General features: G+C 38.8%; 1 protein-coding gene and 1 non-coding gene across 4 annotated transcripts in view; both read right to left on the bottom strand.

Annotated features, from left to right (window-relative positions):
- XKR6 (XK related 6) overlaps positions 1 to 18,325 on the bottom strand; it is a 315,137-nt gene that overhangs the window by 212,423 nt on the left and 84,389 nt on the right. The gene's annotated exons all lie outside the window — the stretch shown is intronic.
- LOC112669655 (uncharacterized) overlaps positions 5,657 to 18,325 on the bottom strand; it is a 93,809-nt gene continuing 81,140 nt past the window's right edge. For all 3 annotated transcript variants that reach the window (XR_007405977.1, XR_007405979.1, XR_007405978.1), the window contains 3 exons: positions 12,593 to 12,705; positions 12,010 to 12,068; positions 5,657 to 10,491 (listed from right to left, as the gene is read on the bottom strand). This is a non-coding gene — a transcript (uncharacterized LOC112669655). The remainder of the gene's footprint in view (positions 10,492 to 12,009; positions 12,069 to 12,592; positions 12,706 to 18,325) is intronic.

Below are 18,325 nucleotides of genomic sequence, written 5' to 3'. Positions count from 1 at the left end.
AAGGGAGTGGGGACGAGCTAACGGGCCTGGCTGGTGAGTACAAGAGCGATAGAGCTACACTGCGTTCAGCAGCGCTCATTTTTTAGAAGAGAGAACAGAACTGATGACTTCCACCCAAGCCAAACCTTCCACAATAACTGGACATTGAGTGTTTAAACACAGAGTTCCCCTCATGGTGGTTAGCGCACAATGGTTTCACCCAGGAGGGGCGCCTGGGTGGCTCGGTGGTTGAGCGTCTGCCTCTGGCTTGGGTCTTGGGTCGTGATCCAGGGGCCCTGGGATGGAGTTTCGCATCGGGTTCCCTGCAGGGAGCTTGCTTCTCCCTCTGCCCAGGTCTCTGCTTCTGCCTCTGCCTCTCTCTGTGTGTCTCTCATGAATAAATAAATAAAATTAAAAAAAAAAAAAAAAAAGGTTTCACTCAGGAACCATCCAGAGAACCTAGGGATGAAAAATGGCTGGGGAGGGAGGGCATTGGTGGAAGACCACTATGGAGGGATCCAATTAGCCCACTCCCAGATGGTACGTTCCCCTGAAAGGCCCCAAATGAACATCATCCACACTTAACCTTTGTAAAGACTTCCTACATTGAAAAACAGAGCAGTTTGCCATATGATTTTCAACAGCTCAGTAAAACGTGTTGTCTCTTTGATCCGCCTAATTAAAATAGTAAAACTTGGAATCAAAGCAGTGTCATGCGAGGAAGCTGGAAGGCTCCAGTTTTAGTTTGGCTCTCATGTGTGCTCATCATCCTGTATTCCAAAAGCTTCTGCCGGCATTGGCCTTGGAGTCGGGGTTCTGAAAGCTGCCTGCAAGTGTGCTGTGTGAGCAGCAGGCCGCCCTGATGGGTCAGCTGGACCAAGGAGAGATGGGCGTCCCACCTGACCACCCCCCCCGAAGGAGAGACCACCATCTCCCCTACCCCAGCTCACCACGTTTTATGCAGATCTGGAGACATTAGCCGCTACTAAAATGCTTTCAAAAGTGTACCCGCGAGCACACACAAACCGCTCGATGGTAATGTCTGTACTAAATTCTGGTGTTGCATATCCATCCACCCCCACCCTCTGTTCTAGGCATCCCGATTTTTTGAAGTGTCTATCATTTATTTACACCAAGGAGATAATTGGGTAAGTGCAGTTATTACACAGAACATTATTCATTGGAAACCAAGTTTATGAGAGTGAAAAACTGGAAGGAACCTGAATAATGAAAATTATAAACTGCTGAATTTCCAGCACAGGGAGTTCGTTGGTTGCATCCCCCTAGAGCCGAGGTTACAGAGGCTGCTGTGAGCACGGATGATGGAGAAGTTGAAACTGCTGCTGATGATGATATTAACAGTAGTGAGATAGTGAACTTTGCCCTTTTTTGTCGTTCTGCACCATTTGAGTTTTTATAAATTATCTCCTGTTTATGATAAAAGGTGATCTGCATTTTGGAAATACAGGTTTTGAGAGACGGAAGAGAGGAATCATTACCAACGACCTCTCCGTCCTCCCTCACTTGCCAGAGATAATAAACTGCGAACCCATGGGAGCCAACAATTCTGGGCTATCCTCAGGTGAAAGTCCCACACGGGAGGAGCCACAGAGGACAGCCTGGGTCCCCTCCCACCTGCAGAATGGAACCTCTACTCTTCAGCATGAACTTTGGGGGCCTCCATGATCTGCTGCTTGACCATGCTCATCCTGGCCTGCTGTTGCTCCTGGTGCTGCCCCTGCCTGGCCTGGCCTCCTGGGACCTCCTTATGGAATAAACACTGCCTGCCCTAGAGGGCCCTTGCTGGTTTTTAAGTTTATTTATTATTTTTAATAATCTCTACCCCCAACATAGAGCTCGAACTTACAACCCCAAGATCAGGGGAGCATGCTCCACGGACTGAGCCAGCCAGGCGCCCCGGAGGGCCCCTTCCAAAAGCTCATCCTTCCCCAGAGGGACCCTTGCACTCCTGGAGGATATTTGCCATCCTGTCTAGCTAGCTGCGTGTTATGATCATGCTGCCTCAATCCCCAAATCATGTCACTGAGGGGCCTGGTCCTGGAAAAGAAAAATCCAGGTAGGAGAAACAACAGTAGCAAAAACAAGGAGGAGTGTGCACAGCTGCATCTAGATGCAGCGAGGGCTACCAGGACCAAGTGGCTGAAAAAGCCAGTATACAACTGTTGGAAACTCTCCAGTATTTTATTTTCTCTCTTCCTCAAGATAAGCCTGTCAGCTCCAATCTATACCAACACCGGTTCCCAAATCTCACCTTCCCAACGAGGTCTACTCTGAGCTCCTGAAGAATGAAGACCTGCCCTTCCATCCCACACTGGCGTCCCAATCGCAGGCGCTCTGCCCTTCTCTGTTTGTTCCATGGGATGATAGTCTGTTCCGCTCTACTACTGTGTGAACTCCATGCTTTGTGTGTTCTCTCCTCAAAGTGCCTAGAAGAGCGAGCGCCTGTCATTTGGCAAGCACCCATCAGTATGCTGCAGGAATGAACAAACAATTCACTCCAGTGTCCTGTCCGACTGCACCGTGCTTCCCTAGTTCCCCTACCAAACAGCTTTTTACAAAAATTATTTTTGCTGTAGACTTTCTGAAAAGGTAGGGAGAAGCAGGAAGCCAGAAAGGCTAGTGAGAACTCCGAGTGTGGAGATATGTAGTGTTTCCAGGCACAACGTTAAGGATCAAGAGCCCTTGCCCACTCATGATCTGATGCCCTGCAAGGCACCAGCGTATACGTGGGCTGAAACATTTCATTCTCGAGAATTTGAGTTTCCGTCAAGGTAAGGATGAAAACAGGGCTGGAAGAGGCCAGAGTTTACAGGGCTCAGCCTTGGTCTGCTCAGTCATAAAAAAACATGGATAAAACCAACAGCACTGGCCAGTAAATGTTGCATTTTAAGGATTTCTACTCTGTCCTGGTGCCACTTCCCTGCTAACACCTTTTCCTGATTCTTGCTCTTAATTTCAAAACTTTCAGGTGGTCATCAGCTTCACTACCAGAGGGGGCCACTTTTCTGGTGGAAAAGTGAGAGAAAAGACTTTTACACTCTTGCTCACTCAGACTTACGTAATAGTCCAAGATGGAATTCTAGGTCAGCTGCGGCTGGCACTTTTTTTTCCCCCTGAGGAAATGGCAGCTATGGAATTATCCTTACTTCTTAATTTAAACAGATAAATCTAAACATTATAATCTAGAAGAAGGGAGAACTGCGGTTTGCTACAGTGACTTCTTAGATGTTTCATAAAAAGCAAGCAAACCGGAATTGCTTACTGCTGGTAGATGTGAAAAGCAATGCTCCCAACACCTGTCTGACTTCCTAAAATCATCAAGAAGCTCAAGTGCTCAGACACTGTGCCACTCAGCAGCCCCCACACCGGAAGTATGCTGAATCAGACCCAACAAGAACAGCCAGAGGCATAGACAGCGATCTGTGAACCACACATATGCCTTCGCTTGGCCTAGGACTTAAGGATAATTCCTCATTTCTGAAAGTGGGAAACTATGTTACAATGATGATGTATTTCAGTATTTTTCCAGAAGATCCCACAAATGGGGCTTTTAAAATGGCGGAACTCATTCTGTGATGCAGTCTTCTTAGGTTAAAAGGGCACTTGGAAAGGCCACCAAGAGCCCCTCAGGAGCTAAAGAAAATCCTCATTCCTAACGGAAAAGTGCTGAGGTATGATTTGACTAAAAATGTAACTTGGTTTGGAGCAAGACTGAAATATTGGAGAGAGAAACTAAATTTCCTGCTTGTAACCATCATCAAAGACCCACAGTAAGTAATTTCTATTTTTTCTTCCAAATACAAAGTGGCAAATCTTTGGTCAAATGGTCAATCTATGGTGAAATGATTTCAATCAGTATGTGTCTATTTACAAACTCTTCTCTGCTACATACATAACTGAGAACGTTCAAAATATTTAACCCAAAATTTTGACGGCAAAGCGATGCCCTCCAGGATTGAGGAAATTTACAAACCCTCACTGAGTCTTCCGCCAGCAGGAAAGGATGTCAAGCACACAGCAAATGAAGTCCAGAACATCCCTCAAATCAATTTCATTTTATTTAGTAATTTCATTCTTGCTTTCAAGTCCCAATGAATACAGAAAGCAGGTGTCTGCCTCACTAATCTTAGCCCTGGGTTTAATAATTCAAAATTGGGTCTCCTAAGAAAAAGTCTCTAAGGAAAACAATGTAGAATATGGCAAGCTTTCCCTAATGAAGAATTGGGTGAGAAATTTGCAGTATCTCCGAGATAAAGGGAAGTACTTTGGAGTTCTGCAAAGCATGACTAGAGGCCATGGACTTCCTCTGAACTTGCCTACAAGCACCTGTTTAGGAAGGATACCAACCTTCATCTTTAGATGCCAAAGGAAGAAATCTCAGTATCTTTCTTGAAAACTCACTGCATCACACACACACACACACACACACACACACACATATGAATATATCACTTACCGCAGCTAGCACGTTAAGCATATGGGATATAAAATAGTCACACAAGCAATGGTATATAGAGTCCATCTTAAACTAATTACTGGAGATAAGCAGAAATAACACAATTTATAACCATTGCACTGTTTCTGGTCACTTTTAGTGTAGAATTTTTCTGCAGGTTGGTGACTCTTTTGCAGGCTGAAAACTTTTCTGCAAGGTAATAAATGATTTCCTCAGAATTTGTACTGTAGTGGGATTTTTACTTTGTGTTATTTGAGGTTTCCGTTTATCTTCACTTAAAGCTATTGGAAATCTGTATGAGATTTCCAGAAGGAGTTCTTGGTCAACCGTTGGTTGAAACAGGATGATACTAGCTGTCCTTTTAACGGTTTTCTTTTTTAAAATTAATCTCTACACCCAGTGTGGGGCTTGAACTCCCGTTCCTGAGATCAAGAATCACATGCTCTACTGACTGAGCCAGCCAGGCACCCCTTAACTGCTACCTTAATTAGCTTAAGACCGTGATTCCCACTATATAGCAATGTTGAAGTAATTATCTAAACCTACCCAAACTGTTCTCAAACTGTTCAATGGGACATAGGATAAACAACAGGGACCTTAGTATGTTCATCCTGCACATTTCCAAGAACCAAGCAAGCAGCATGCAGCCTTTTGAGTTCACAGGTTGATACATTTTTTAAAGTATCTTTACCGAACTAATTTGACATGGCAAGCTTTTTATTTTACCAAGGGTACACAGTAGAAGGAATGACATAAAAGTTTAAAACGGCAATTTTGAAACTGGAAAAAACTTTTGAAGTCCCCAGCCCATCCTTCTCTTTTTCCTGTTTTGCCTCCAACTGGCACCCATCCTTGGCTGAGCATTCAGCAATGTGGGGACGGACTTCCAGGACCAAGCTTCCTGGACCCTGGACTCAGGTCCATGGAGCACAGCTCACACATACTGACTGCCACTCCAACCCCTACTGCCCCCCCCCCCCACTGACCACCCCCTATCCCCCACTATTGATGCTGGATGGGTGTCTTTCTCTACAAACTACACTGCCGCCCCTACCCCATTCCCAGGACTCACTACCACTGTTACCTTTGACAGCCAAAGGGCACAATCCACTAGTTTAGACCCTCATTTACATGTCCTTTGTTCCTTTCCTCTCCTTTAACTTACCGATATTTAATAAAAATTTAATTAGTAAAAGCTCCTTCAAGGGTACAAAGCTACTTTATTTGGACAGTTTGCTGCATTCACACAGAAAAGCTCAATATACATTTCCAGTCAGCCCAATCCCGAGCACTTGGTAATTACAGCCAAAGCTTCAGAAACTCTTACTGAAGACACAGCCCCTATTCAGTCGTTTTACATGTGGAAAACAAACACATGTAAAAGTAGCTTCTAAGAATGCTTTGCACATTACATGAAAAGTAAAAATATTATATACTTTAAATTTTTACTCAAAAAATAATTTCAAACTATTAGGTTTAAAATACTGAGACCACTTAAGTTTAATATTTATTAGAGCAAGAATCAGAAAATTGTTACACACAGTATATACTCTTTTACACAAAACACATTTGCACGTTTCTGAAAGCCACTTGTAAAAATTGTTTTTGGAGTAATATCACATTTTGCACATCACGGTAATTTGGTAGTGTTTTTAAGAGATACTCTTTATTTTGTTTAAAGTAAGACATACCAGGACAGTCAATGTGGATTCATGGTTACCCTGAAATGTGGTCTATTTTTGGACAAGTCTTGCTTTCAAAATCCTATTGACATGATGACTTTCTCTGCATGTGCCCAGCTTTGACTAGGGTCCAGGGCAGGACACAAAGATCTTGGTAACTTGGCCTCATGAACTCATGACCCCAGAACTAGGAAGCTCTCACAGAGGTCAGCTGTGGTTTTCTCTGTACCTATGGCACCATGAGGTCTACTCCTGGCTTCAAGAGAGTCAGCTGCTGGAGAGGAAGAGGGCCCCCACACCCAACAGAGTGCCCAGCACAGGGCAGAGGTACAAAGGAGACGACAGTCAACACCGCAGCTCTAAATACAGTGCTGTGAATTTCTATAGGCACACTTTGCACAGCCCAAATCCCCAAGTCTAGATCTGCTTTATTTCTAGACCAGAACGTGCAGGAAGGGAGATGGAGAGCAAAGGACATAAGTGGACTCTTTTACAGTAAGCTGACTTGCAAACCTCCCATTACGGGCCAGACAAAACATGGCAACGGGAAGGAAGAAGCCTGAAATGGTGGGGTTTTCATTCTATCTTGACCTAATCAAGGGGCTCAAACTTAGGCAACATTGAGAAAGGCTGAAAAGGAAATGCAATACAATTGCCTGGGAGGGATTAAGCGGGATGGATTTAACAGGATGCTGGAATCCTGTATGCTCCACATTTCCCCCACCTTTAAGTCAATGGTGCAGAAACGGATGGCCAGGGAACAAGAATCGGGGCACAGATGGGCTCGGGTGCCTTTCTCGGGAGACATGCAAAGCATGGGGGAGACAGGTGCTAAAAAAGCCCCCCTCCCAAAAAAAAAAAAAAAAAAAAAAAAGCCCCCAACACTATATTCCCAGGGGAAATTTACAAACACCTTTGAGTCCAGAACATGACGTCTAACTTCCAGTCCTGTGCAAAGCCCTGGGCTCTCTCCATCAGTGTGAGCTAGTCACCAGCAGGCTGTTCTGACAGAAAGGTTTTAGAGGCCAGAGTATGCTCTCTTATGGCAAAGATACATTTCATGAGGTGGTTTTCTTGCTCTATAGGTCCAGGCCATAAAACAGTCAAATTGTTTCATGTACAAAAGCAATGCAGTCTACGATGTTTCCAAAGTGTGCTGCAGTTGTCAATCTGACTGTGCTCTTCCATCTGTTTACTCAATCCCCAAATCAGTTTCTTCAGATTTCTTCATTTTTCAAGGATGATCTTCTCAGCAAAGCTGTTTTTGGCAGGAAAGTCACAATGAACAACATAACAAGCAGGGGATCTGAGATTCCAAAGTGAAGATTAGAGCCATTCAAATAGAATTTTCTGTCAAAACACATTTCTAATAAGATAAATCAAATGTATCCATTCTGCGTCAAAATAGAACCGAAGACAGTTTTGCCTAATCTTATAAATGGCTTAATAAGGTTCGGAAACAATCATACATTCAGGAACTTGAAAGGAATGGAGAAGGAATTATCTGGGAATCTCAACAATTTTCCTGAGAATGTGTTATAAATTTCAGAGTCACAAAGTTACAGAATCGCAAGTTCCCAGTTACTATGTTAATTGGAAATACACATTTTATACCATTAATGTGACATCCTAACATATGAGAAAAAAAGGGGAGACTTAGGTAGAAAACTTTTATAATAATTAGGGATTTTAGAAGAAATATGTCCATTTAAAAAACAAAACATCAATACTCAACTTACTATGGAGTAAACGCCCCTACACCGGCAGGAAGCAGGTACTACCTAGAAGGCTGTGCCATACTTTTGAGCCTCAGCTCTATTTTTACCACTGTACTTGTGGGGCAGCTCTTTGTAGTCAAGGTTTGCTCCGTTATATTACAAAGCTCTGGACTTGTGGCTTCAGTTCAATGGAACAAGGCAGTATAAACATCCTTCAAGATTTGAAGCTCCCTTCAAAGGCCACAGAGAACCCCTGACAGAATGACAATAAAGTCAAAGCAAGGTCAGAAGAAAAATGAAGATGATATTTTAGATCAGGGCTTCCTGACCTGACAACCAGGGCAGTCTCTCTACCCTCAGAAATTACAGTCTTGTTGGGGAAAGTTACCCTCGTTTATTAAGGGGTCTAAAGGTACCAAAATACAAAGAACCATTCATTGTTCTAGGCTCACTTTCTCTGTGGGTCCCTATGTACTTACTGTACAAAAATTTACAACACTCTGTTCCTCCTCGGGGAAACTGAGTCAGACTTCTAAACTTTCACAGTGATGTGCCAGACTATGGAATATGGTGACCCATGAAGGTACAGATTTTCCCACTAAAATTCTGTTACAGTACAACTAAGGACAACATTAAACAAAAGTCACGTTTTATTTAGAAGTTTCTAGAAAGCAACCATCAAATACTGATTACATTCATGCCATCACTTCTCTATTATGCTCTGTATTCTACATTACTTTCTAAAGTTATACAACAGGGACAAAAGATCCTTTTTTAATAATATTTTCTCTAATATTGAAGACACTTATTTTGAATGATGTTCATCTTTGAGCTGCACACCCATTTATAACATGCTAAAATAAAAGTCAAACTCACTGTTAAGAAACACACTAATATTTCCCCAGATCAACTGTCACTAGCCTTAAAATACTACTGCATGCTAGTGTGAACTACCCAACTGAATATTAGAATGTCTGCTGTCCCAGGGATTTCATATAAAGCCTCATAATCTCTCCAGGAACTTAATTTCCCTCACACCTTAGGTTAACTATGTAAGAGTATATCCCCCATCCTCACCACCATTTTTTATTCTTGGGCTCTTAACTTTTTCCCTCTCTTGGGTCTCTTTCCTTTGTACGCAAAGTGTTCAGAATTTAAGAAGGCTTTTAAAATATTCATTCCAGTAGAGACCAAGTTTTTTTTCTGTCTGCCTTATTCCTTTTGGGTATATCAAATGCCGAGGCCCAGTCAATATTGTGGCTGGAATTGTCTTAGAGGAAACACCTCTATTGACAAAAGTATCACAGAAGCAGGGTTTTTAAAAAGCTAGCAGCAAATAGGCAATGCACATTTAAATTAAAATGTAATTTGATTTTTAAAAATCTCATGTTTTCGTTGTGCCATCTATTAAATATATATCAGTCAAATCTTCTTAAAGCAAAGGGGTGAGGGTTATGCTACAGGGTATCTTATTTAGCTTCTAGAAGCCTTCTAATAGAAATGTTATGAAAACTTTGGTTATACACAAACTTTCACATTATTGGATAATCTACCAATAATAAAACTTGCAATAAACAAATACATTAACATTCTACTGAGCTACCAGTCTCTATAGTTCCTTGAATGAATTCTCCTCTTTCAAGTTGTTCTAAAGACAGTCTTAAAAAGCAATCTTTCCCCAATTTTGGTCAGAGGTGTAAGGAGGCTGTTGTATTTGACTATCAAAAAAAACTGCCTCCACAAAGTTCCTCAAATCTCTTCATCCCAGCAGTCAACCATGGACTCACCCAGGTACTGCCTGATTCTCCTGTCAAATAACAAGTTCTCCAGGTACTCCTCTGGTCAAGCATACCCTAGAGTTCATATTCTGGGTCTACATGAAAATGAGTTTATGGTTTTAAAATAGTGTGTTCAGGTACGTGGAATAGAGCTAACTTGCAAATTTTTAAGGGGAAGTATTCCTTCTTGGAGATTCAAAGTTTTGTTTTTCCTCCTTCCCTTTTATACTAATACTATCTCTTGGTCATTTTACTTCGCACTGATTCATGCACCCAACAATAGGGGAGAGAGGGAACAACTCTTTTTCCTCATTAGCACTTCTGTCCTATATAATAATATCCAATTCAAAAATCAGCAGCATTTGGTCACAAGTGTATTTGGATAAAATCTGCATATTCTAATACAGACCATTCTGAGGTCATTTCCAGGCTGAAATTCTATAATGACTATTCATAGGACTGTCACTTGTCTCCTCCTGATCATTAATTACCTCTGGTCTAAGTAAGCTACCCTGCAAGGTAGATAGAAAGGAAAAGGAGCTGACCAACACAGCATGGGAGGATGACATAACCTGCCTGGGAAAACATGGCAGCCCCCAAATCTTCAAACTATAACTATCTCCAGAGAATGACACTAATACTGGTAGATGAGAATTTGAGACATGCATGTCAACTGAGAAACACAAAATTATAGTATCTGTTCTTCTATAGACTTTTTTTTTATTAAAGCTACTGATTGTCCTAGTAAGTCATTATATACACAAAGCAATAATTTCCAGAGTTCCTAAATATTTCCAACACACTCAACTTAGGGATCCAAGATTCTGAACATGCCATCACCAAAAAAAATTGCAAACCTAAAAAACAAAAAGGAAAAAAAATTAAACAATGTCAAAAGGAAAAAACTTTCTTAGAAAAGGTCAATATTTACTTTTTATTTTTCAAAATGACACTTTAAAGTTAATGTTTCTCATCTTACAGTTATAAGCTCTAAAGTCTAACATTAAAGTTCTGCTTAGAAACAAGGCAGTTTACTTATTAAGAAAAATATTAAACTATACTCAAACATATCACCTATTTAATATTTAAATATCTTCACATTTACAATTTCAGGCTTTAAATTAAAGTGGCATTAGCTCTAGATTTTCTTTTAAAAGCTATCATTATGGTGACATTCAGATGCAGAACTAAAATTACTGATTTCATTCTTATAGAACACACACCTTTAGAAACCACATTTTTAGTCAATTAACAGTGGTTACAGTCTTCGTACTTCTTCCCCACTAACTTTTAGCACATGAAATGCAACAGATGACTTTCAAAGTTCTTTAGCCTTATAAAGGGCCAATTTAGATAGGATTTATTTGAAAAAAATTTTTTATAAGGGTAAACATAAGAAACAAGAATTTCAAAAAATAAAAATGATCAGTACTTGTTTCCTATTAAAGCATTAATACATAAAAGTGAACTATATGAACAATTCTTCTACAGTTAGCTTAAAAAGTACTTTTTTAGATTAGCCTATTTAATTTTTCCACAGAAGAGTTCAGAGTTCACATTTCAGAAGAATAGAACAACACAGCAGAATATATGGAAAACAAAGAAACAACCATTATATCTGTTTCTCTTTAAGGACAAAGCTAGACTGACTTATTTAAGTATAAACTGAGATCGCAGATATAAAATCATGACACTCCAGTCAACCTACATAGTTCCTGGATTTACATGGCATGTGAATAAGTCTATCATCACAGAAAGCCACGTATATAAATAAAAATACATTTTAAGAATTTAAGTCACTCTCGACATTGGAGAAAATATTGTTTTTAAGATATATCTGCAATACAATGTATAAGAAAATGCTTTCTGGTAGAGAAATGAGGGAAGGTAGAACTAGAGCAACAACAGAGTCCCTGAAGAAAACAGGAAAATAAGTATGACTTTTAAAAAATACATTAAGTTGTCACAGTTCCGTAGAATCTGCCCTCTGTCTCATCCTCTGGGATGGGATGACAATTTCATTTTCTTGGCATGCCATCAATTAAACAAATGTGTAATTTAGGCTAAACATAAGTAAATTTGTGGTACTATTTCTGCTATGAATGCTAGTACATGTAGTACAAGAAAGATCAAATAACCACTTGCTCTGAAAAGATGGCTTAGTATAAAATCTGAACTTGAGCAAAGAACCTACTAGAATTCTATTCCCAGGGAATTAAGCCTAGGAACTGTCTTCTAAGCTCTGCTACGTCATTATTTTAACAGGACATGGTCAACAGGAATAAATAAATAGCACCCCCAAAAAACGTTTTACTGTAATAAAGACAAACAGTGCTATTCTCCTCAACTATAAAATATATTTTGAACTAAGTTACCTGTGATAATTAAAGCAGAGTTAACTGACACCACTAACATTCTTCACAGGACTTTACATCTTAAAAAGAAAAAAAACAAAAAAGCATACATAAGACATCAAAATTCTTTATGAGAGCAAAAGAAAGCTGTGATAAGACCCTTACTTTCTAGTCTGAGAAACTTAAGTCTGCAGCCCCTTTTATTTATTTTATTTATTTTTTTATTTTTACAGCCCCTTTTATTTATTTTATTTATTTTTTTATTTTTGCAGCCCCTTTTAAAGCAAACTCTATACTTTTCAAAGGAAGATAATTATTTCAATCTGCAAATTCCTAATGGGTGTTTTCACATATAAGAGATATTTTGTCACTAGTTAAAAGTCACTCACTAGAGCTCACTAAAAAGATAAAACAAAAGGCTTAACAATACATCAATTTTAAACAACTATTTACATTTGAACCAGTTTAGTTAGAATATAGCCACAAGTTGCTTAATACTTTTTGTTCACAACTTAAGATTTTTGTTTTCTTAAAGAAGGAATTGGGATAAGAGAACAGACATGGAAAAACATGAAGGCCTCTCTCTCTCAGGTTTTGCCATTACCATTCTGTTTGCAGTGGTTTCAGGACGAGGCGATCGCACACCTTCTAGTCAGAAATCAGATGGCCTCAAAACAAACTCATCTCAGTCTTAGGCCTCATGTCTTTCGCTTAGAGCTAAAAATAAAAATACATGTGAATGAACAAATGATCATGGAATGAAATCTCTAACATGACACATAAAATATCAAAAGCCATTTTTATCACAGAAAAATGAAAATGTACACATTTCTATCCAGAGCATCAGAATCCTATTTAGAATGAAAGGCTGCTGCTCTTCTTATCCCATCAGCTGCCAGGCGTTACAGTAACTATGATAATTTAATTCTAAGGCGGTTCTTACAGAGCTACACTAGTATTTTATTCATCTCCTGAGATTCTGAAATGTTCGTTTTTTTGTTTTTTGTTACGAAGTTAAACATAACAATATCATTAATGAAGCTAATGACGCTGAATAGCAACTTAGCTTTCTTTGTGCAAAAAAACCAAGGCAAGCAAAGTATGATGCTGAACCAGAACCGGCTGGCCCTAGAAACATATTTTTCTGTATTTAGAAACTCCTAATTCCAATAGCAGCGCTGGTAGTACATGAAAATTAGCTTGTTTCTAAAATCAAAATAAGGGATTCACTCATTCTACAAGTACTGAATGTTTCTAAGCACTGGAAGCCAAATGGTGATAGGAGAGCTGGGTTCTGGATATTAGCAAGTGGGGTCCTTGCTGTTTCTGAAGTTTTTGTCTCAAGTCTGGGCTATCATGCTAAGGAGACAGAAAATAAGGATTGCTGTGCTTCTATGAGAGGGAGGAGGGCAGTATATATGACAAGAGAATGAGACTGTAGGATTTAAAACAAAATCCATTGAGAAGCCTAAATCTTATGCTGCAAGTGACATCCAGCCATTATTTGGTCTCTGTAGTGTGAAGCTTATATTTCCAAAATCCTCATTAATCCTGAAAATTAATTCTCCTCCATTTCGAGAGCACTAGTAGTTTCAATCCTAAATATAAATGTCTCACACTATTTCACAAGGTTAAATCAGCCAAGCACCTTCAAAAATCACTTAATGTAAGAGTCCTTCATTCAACTGAAGCCATAATTTAAAACTCAGAAGTTCTGCCAAAGTTACACTTCAAGAACTGGCCCTAACTATGGTGTAATGAAGACAAATAGCTTCTGAGATTTTTTTACAGCACTCATATACTTCCATTATATAGGATTACAAAACTATCAGTAGTGTCTATACTAACAACATTATTATTTAATGCTTTGCATTCTCTGCTGGATCTACGTATACCAATGAAAGCCTTTAATTTTGTGGGAACATGGTACATTACCAAAAAATATCAAAACAAATCAATTTAAGCTCGATGTTCACCTTAAATCAAGAACAGGAAACATATTTCCCGAGTTTGCTGATCTTCTGTCATTTTTCAGGTGAAGTCCAATTACTTTCAATATCTAGACAAATGTAATGGTTTGACTCTGAAGTTTATAGGTTTCAGAGTTATCCTTTAAAGTAATAACTTGTAATTTATACTTAAATATTTAGAATAAAGAAGAAAAGAATTGAGTGTTACCTAGGTTTTAGGTTATGGTTTGCATGAAGTGAAAATGTATTTTTTTAAATCAATAAGCTTTTGGAAGTTCACTTCCCACTGATGCTCGTAAAATCATTCTAACAGTTTTGTATTTTGATGTATTCAGATTTTAATCAAGGAAAACTGAACCTTGGTCTTATTTCTAAGCTAGTCCCTCCTCCTTCCTTTACCACACGTGTTATAGATCCCAGCAAATTCCAGAAAAAAACATAATTAATACACTTTTTCTACATCATGCCTCAAACATTCACATATCTGTAAATACCAAATTTGTCCCACATCAACAAAGAGAACTCTATTCACCCCAGGGTTCCTCTCAGCTCATCCTGTCTGCTACCATTCTTGGGCAAAACCTAAAAGTAACAAGATGTTTCATTTGCCTCCCCAAAACTTGGATCCTTCCTTAAGTAACTTTTATCCTCATTCTTTTTTGCTTCAGTCATAGCCTGTTTTGTTTTAGAAGTTACAGTCCTATCCTTTCTCTGAACCAATCCACCTAGCCCAGAGACTGCAACAACAAATACAGCACCACTATCCTTTGCACAACTCTCACTACTCCTACTTGGATCAAGGACTTGAATGATAAAGTAACAAAAATTTATGACTCAGAAGACATGTTTTGTAGCTTACCAAGACAAGTAACCTTATTCTCAGTTTTAAGTTATACTAATCATAAAACTCCACTTGTCACATCAGGAATGTCGCATTGAGGTCTCCCATTTAATAAGATCAATGACTTCCAGTAAGGTAGTTATAAATGTAAACAAATCACAGAACCAAATTTCTGTTAAAATGCCTGTTATTTTAAGAATATCAATGTAAAATACATTCTCATGAAAATAATTTCCTTAGTTTAGACTGGTTTTCGTTTAACACAAAGGGTTATTACATGATGTACTAGGAGTGAACCTGCAACCTGATTATTATGATCTCTTCTTAGATTACTTTTTGATCCCAGCACTTTACACATTCTAAGATCTCCCTTCTGACATTGCACATCTCATTCCCTAATCTAAGCAAAAACCATAAGCATTCTTTTTTTTTTTCCTGATCATCAGCTGTTTATTCCTTGTACTGTTTAGTTGTAGCAGCAGCCTTAATTTACATGGAAATTCTACAATAAGTATTTACGTATGCACTTTCGCCAACACATCTAAATGGCACTGTAAACACAAAATATTTATCAATCAGAAAATCTCCAATCTCAAATTTAAGGATTCTATGGAAAGAAGAGAGTGCTCAAAAAATGGTGTTGAGACCACAGCTAGCCATTTGCAAAACAAGGATGGCGCTCTATCTTCATTCCTTAAGCCAAAATAAATTCCAGATACACTAAAGTTAAAACATGAAACTATAAAAATACTTAAAATATGGATGAAACTTTCAAAATAATTTTGAAGTACAGGAAGATCTTTAATTATGACATAAAACCCAGCAGCCAAAAAAACAAACAAAACAAATCCACAACTGATTTTTAAAAAGGCAAAAATCAAACCAAACAAGTATAAGCAAAAAATAAACAATAAGCCAAGGAAAATATTTATAGGAAAAATTTAATATGCACAAAATTTTTATAAATTTCTAAGAAAAAGCCACTGAAAAACAGGTGATGATTATCAACAATTCACTGGGAAATAAAAATAACCCGCAAATATATAAGTATCTTTAAACTCACTCAAAGTTTAAGAAATGGGAATCAAAAGGAGATGCTAACAATGGGTAATGATTAAATTCAAGAGTGTGGGAAACACGGCGCTTAAACATACCACTGGTAGAGGTGTAAATTGGTGCTACACTTTTGAAGAACAATGATGGTATCTACTAAAATTTAAAAACCCATGTTTTTGATCCAGAAATTTCACTTGAGACTAGATCCTTCAGATTGCTTCTCACAGCTAAGCAAAAATATCTGTACAGAGAGTTATTTATATACAAAAAATGAAAGAAAAAAAACCTGGAAAACAATTCCAACATCTGTCCAGTGTCCAAGTGTCCAAAAGGAAGCCGGTTAAAAAAGTTGTTACATCTCTTACTGCTGTGGAAAAAGGTGTCCTAAGATATACTATTAAGTGCATACATGAATGACATTGCTGAACAGACATGTGTCATTCTTTTCAAAAATAGTATTTTTTAAAGGGAATACCAAAACAGGTGAGCAAGAAAGGAAGAAATGAAGGATGCCTGGGTGGCTCAGTTGTTTAAGCGGCCAACTGGCCAACTCTTTAAATTCTGCTCTGGTCATGATCTCGGGGTCCTGGGATGAAGCCCTGCATCAGGCTCCACACTCACCAGGGAGTCTGCTTGAGAATTCTCTCTGCCCCTCTCATGCTCGTGCTTTCTCTCTCTCTCTCAAATAAATCTTTTTTTTTTCCAAATAAATCTTTAAAAAAAAAAAAAGAAAGAAAGAAAGAAAAAGAAGAAGAAATGAAATCTACGAAAAGCTACCCAAGAAACTTAAAACATAAGAATGGAGGAGGAACTTTTTAACTTCTATAGTATACAATTTTTGCAACATAAGTAACTGTTCTACAAGTAAAATATTTTTCAAGGATACTTTGCTATTTCAGCATTTTATTTTTTGAAAAGATTTTATTTATTCATGAGAGACACAGAGAGAGAGAGACATAGGCAGAGAGAAGCAGGCTCCTCACAGGGAGCCCGATGCAGGACTCGATCCCCAGACCCGGGATCACACCCTGAGCCAAAGGCTGACGCTCAACTGTCGAGCCTCCCAGGGATCCCGCTCTTTAGCATTTTAAACTATGCATTGATTTCTCTCAAAATGGAAAGAGATTTCACCAGCCAACCTATGAGTGTGAGGATTTGTTTGTGGTCAAGACCACAGAGGCATTCTCTCAGCTATCACCCCTTGAAACTAATTGTCAATGTGCCTGGGGTACTGTGCTTCTCAAACTTGGCCATCACTTACTTGCTTCTTCTTAAGGTTCCTTAAATCTACACCTTACACTTTGGCACACCTAGGATCCTTTCACTCCTACTCCTATACGTGATAGGCAGGTTACAAGGTTCTGACTTTACTTTTATGGACTTAATGAGAGCCCACTGCGTACCACAAAGTTAGTCATTGTTCATCCTATCTTCCATCTTACAGAGACCGTGCCAGTCTAGTAAAACTGTATTATTGTTATCAAATACTTCAGTGATCTTAGACTCCAAACCCAACTCCTTCACAATGACAATCTTGCCATTTAATGTGACACCCACTTTACAGACAATACATGAAACTGGTCAGGATTCCAGTAATATGTCATTAAAGAAAACCAGTCTCTTGGGTAGAGAACAAAGCAAAATGTGCTAAAAAACAGTATTTGTCCATTTTTTAAAATGGCCTTAATAATTACTATCACATTTGCCCCAAATTAGCACTAACCAGAAATAGAATTCCTCAATTATTTAGCACGATAAGTCAAAATTCCTGGGCATGGCCACATTTTGGCACTGTAGGAACCCTCTACCTCCAAAAGGGACATAAGGATCTAACTATGACAATGCATTGTTTGACTGTGAGCCGAAGTTATTGGTATGTACGCGATTTTAAACATCTTTTTTTCTTTTCTTTTCTTTTTGAGAGAGAAAGGGAGGGGGATCTCAAGCAGGCTCCACACCAACACAGGGCCTGATGCGGGGCTCCCTGAGATCATGACCTGAGCCAAAATCAAGAGTCAGACACGTTAACTGACTGAGCCACCCAGGTGCCCCATTTACCATCAGCATTTTCTTTAGCTAACAAGTCACTATAATGAGAGTGTTGTGGCACTTATGAGTAGATTAATCTGTATTATCTAATTTTACTTAAGCCTTCACACTAATAGATTCTTATTTCTAAGCCGTTTCTCTCTCCTATCCAAGGGTAAACAGGGATCTTCTTTTTAAGGCTTTTTGTTTAATCACATAACTCCTGTGGAACCTTAATCCATTTACAACTTCAGTTTCTCCTGGAATAGATCCTTTCTTTTTGCCTATAGACACATTCAGATTTCCTGATCCTAGATCAATCCATAATCCATTCCCTTAAATACATCATTCATTTCAGCTGATGTCCTTCATCTTTTTCTTTACTGTTGAATGGCCAAATTTGAAGAGTGATCTAGAGTTGACTCATTCATTTAAAAATACT

This window comes from Canis lupus, chromosome 25, assembly GCF_003254725.2.
Source record: "Canis lupus dingo isolate Sandy chromosome 25, ASM325472v2, whole genome shotgun sequence".
NCBI lineage: Eukaryota > Metazoa > Chordata > Mammalia > Carnivora > Canidae > Canis > Canis lupus.
This window is presented reverse-complemented; position numbering and strand designations above follow the sequence as displayed.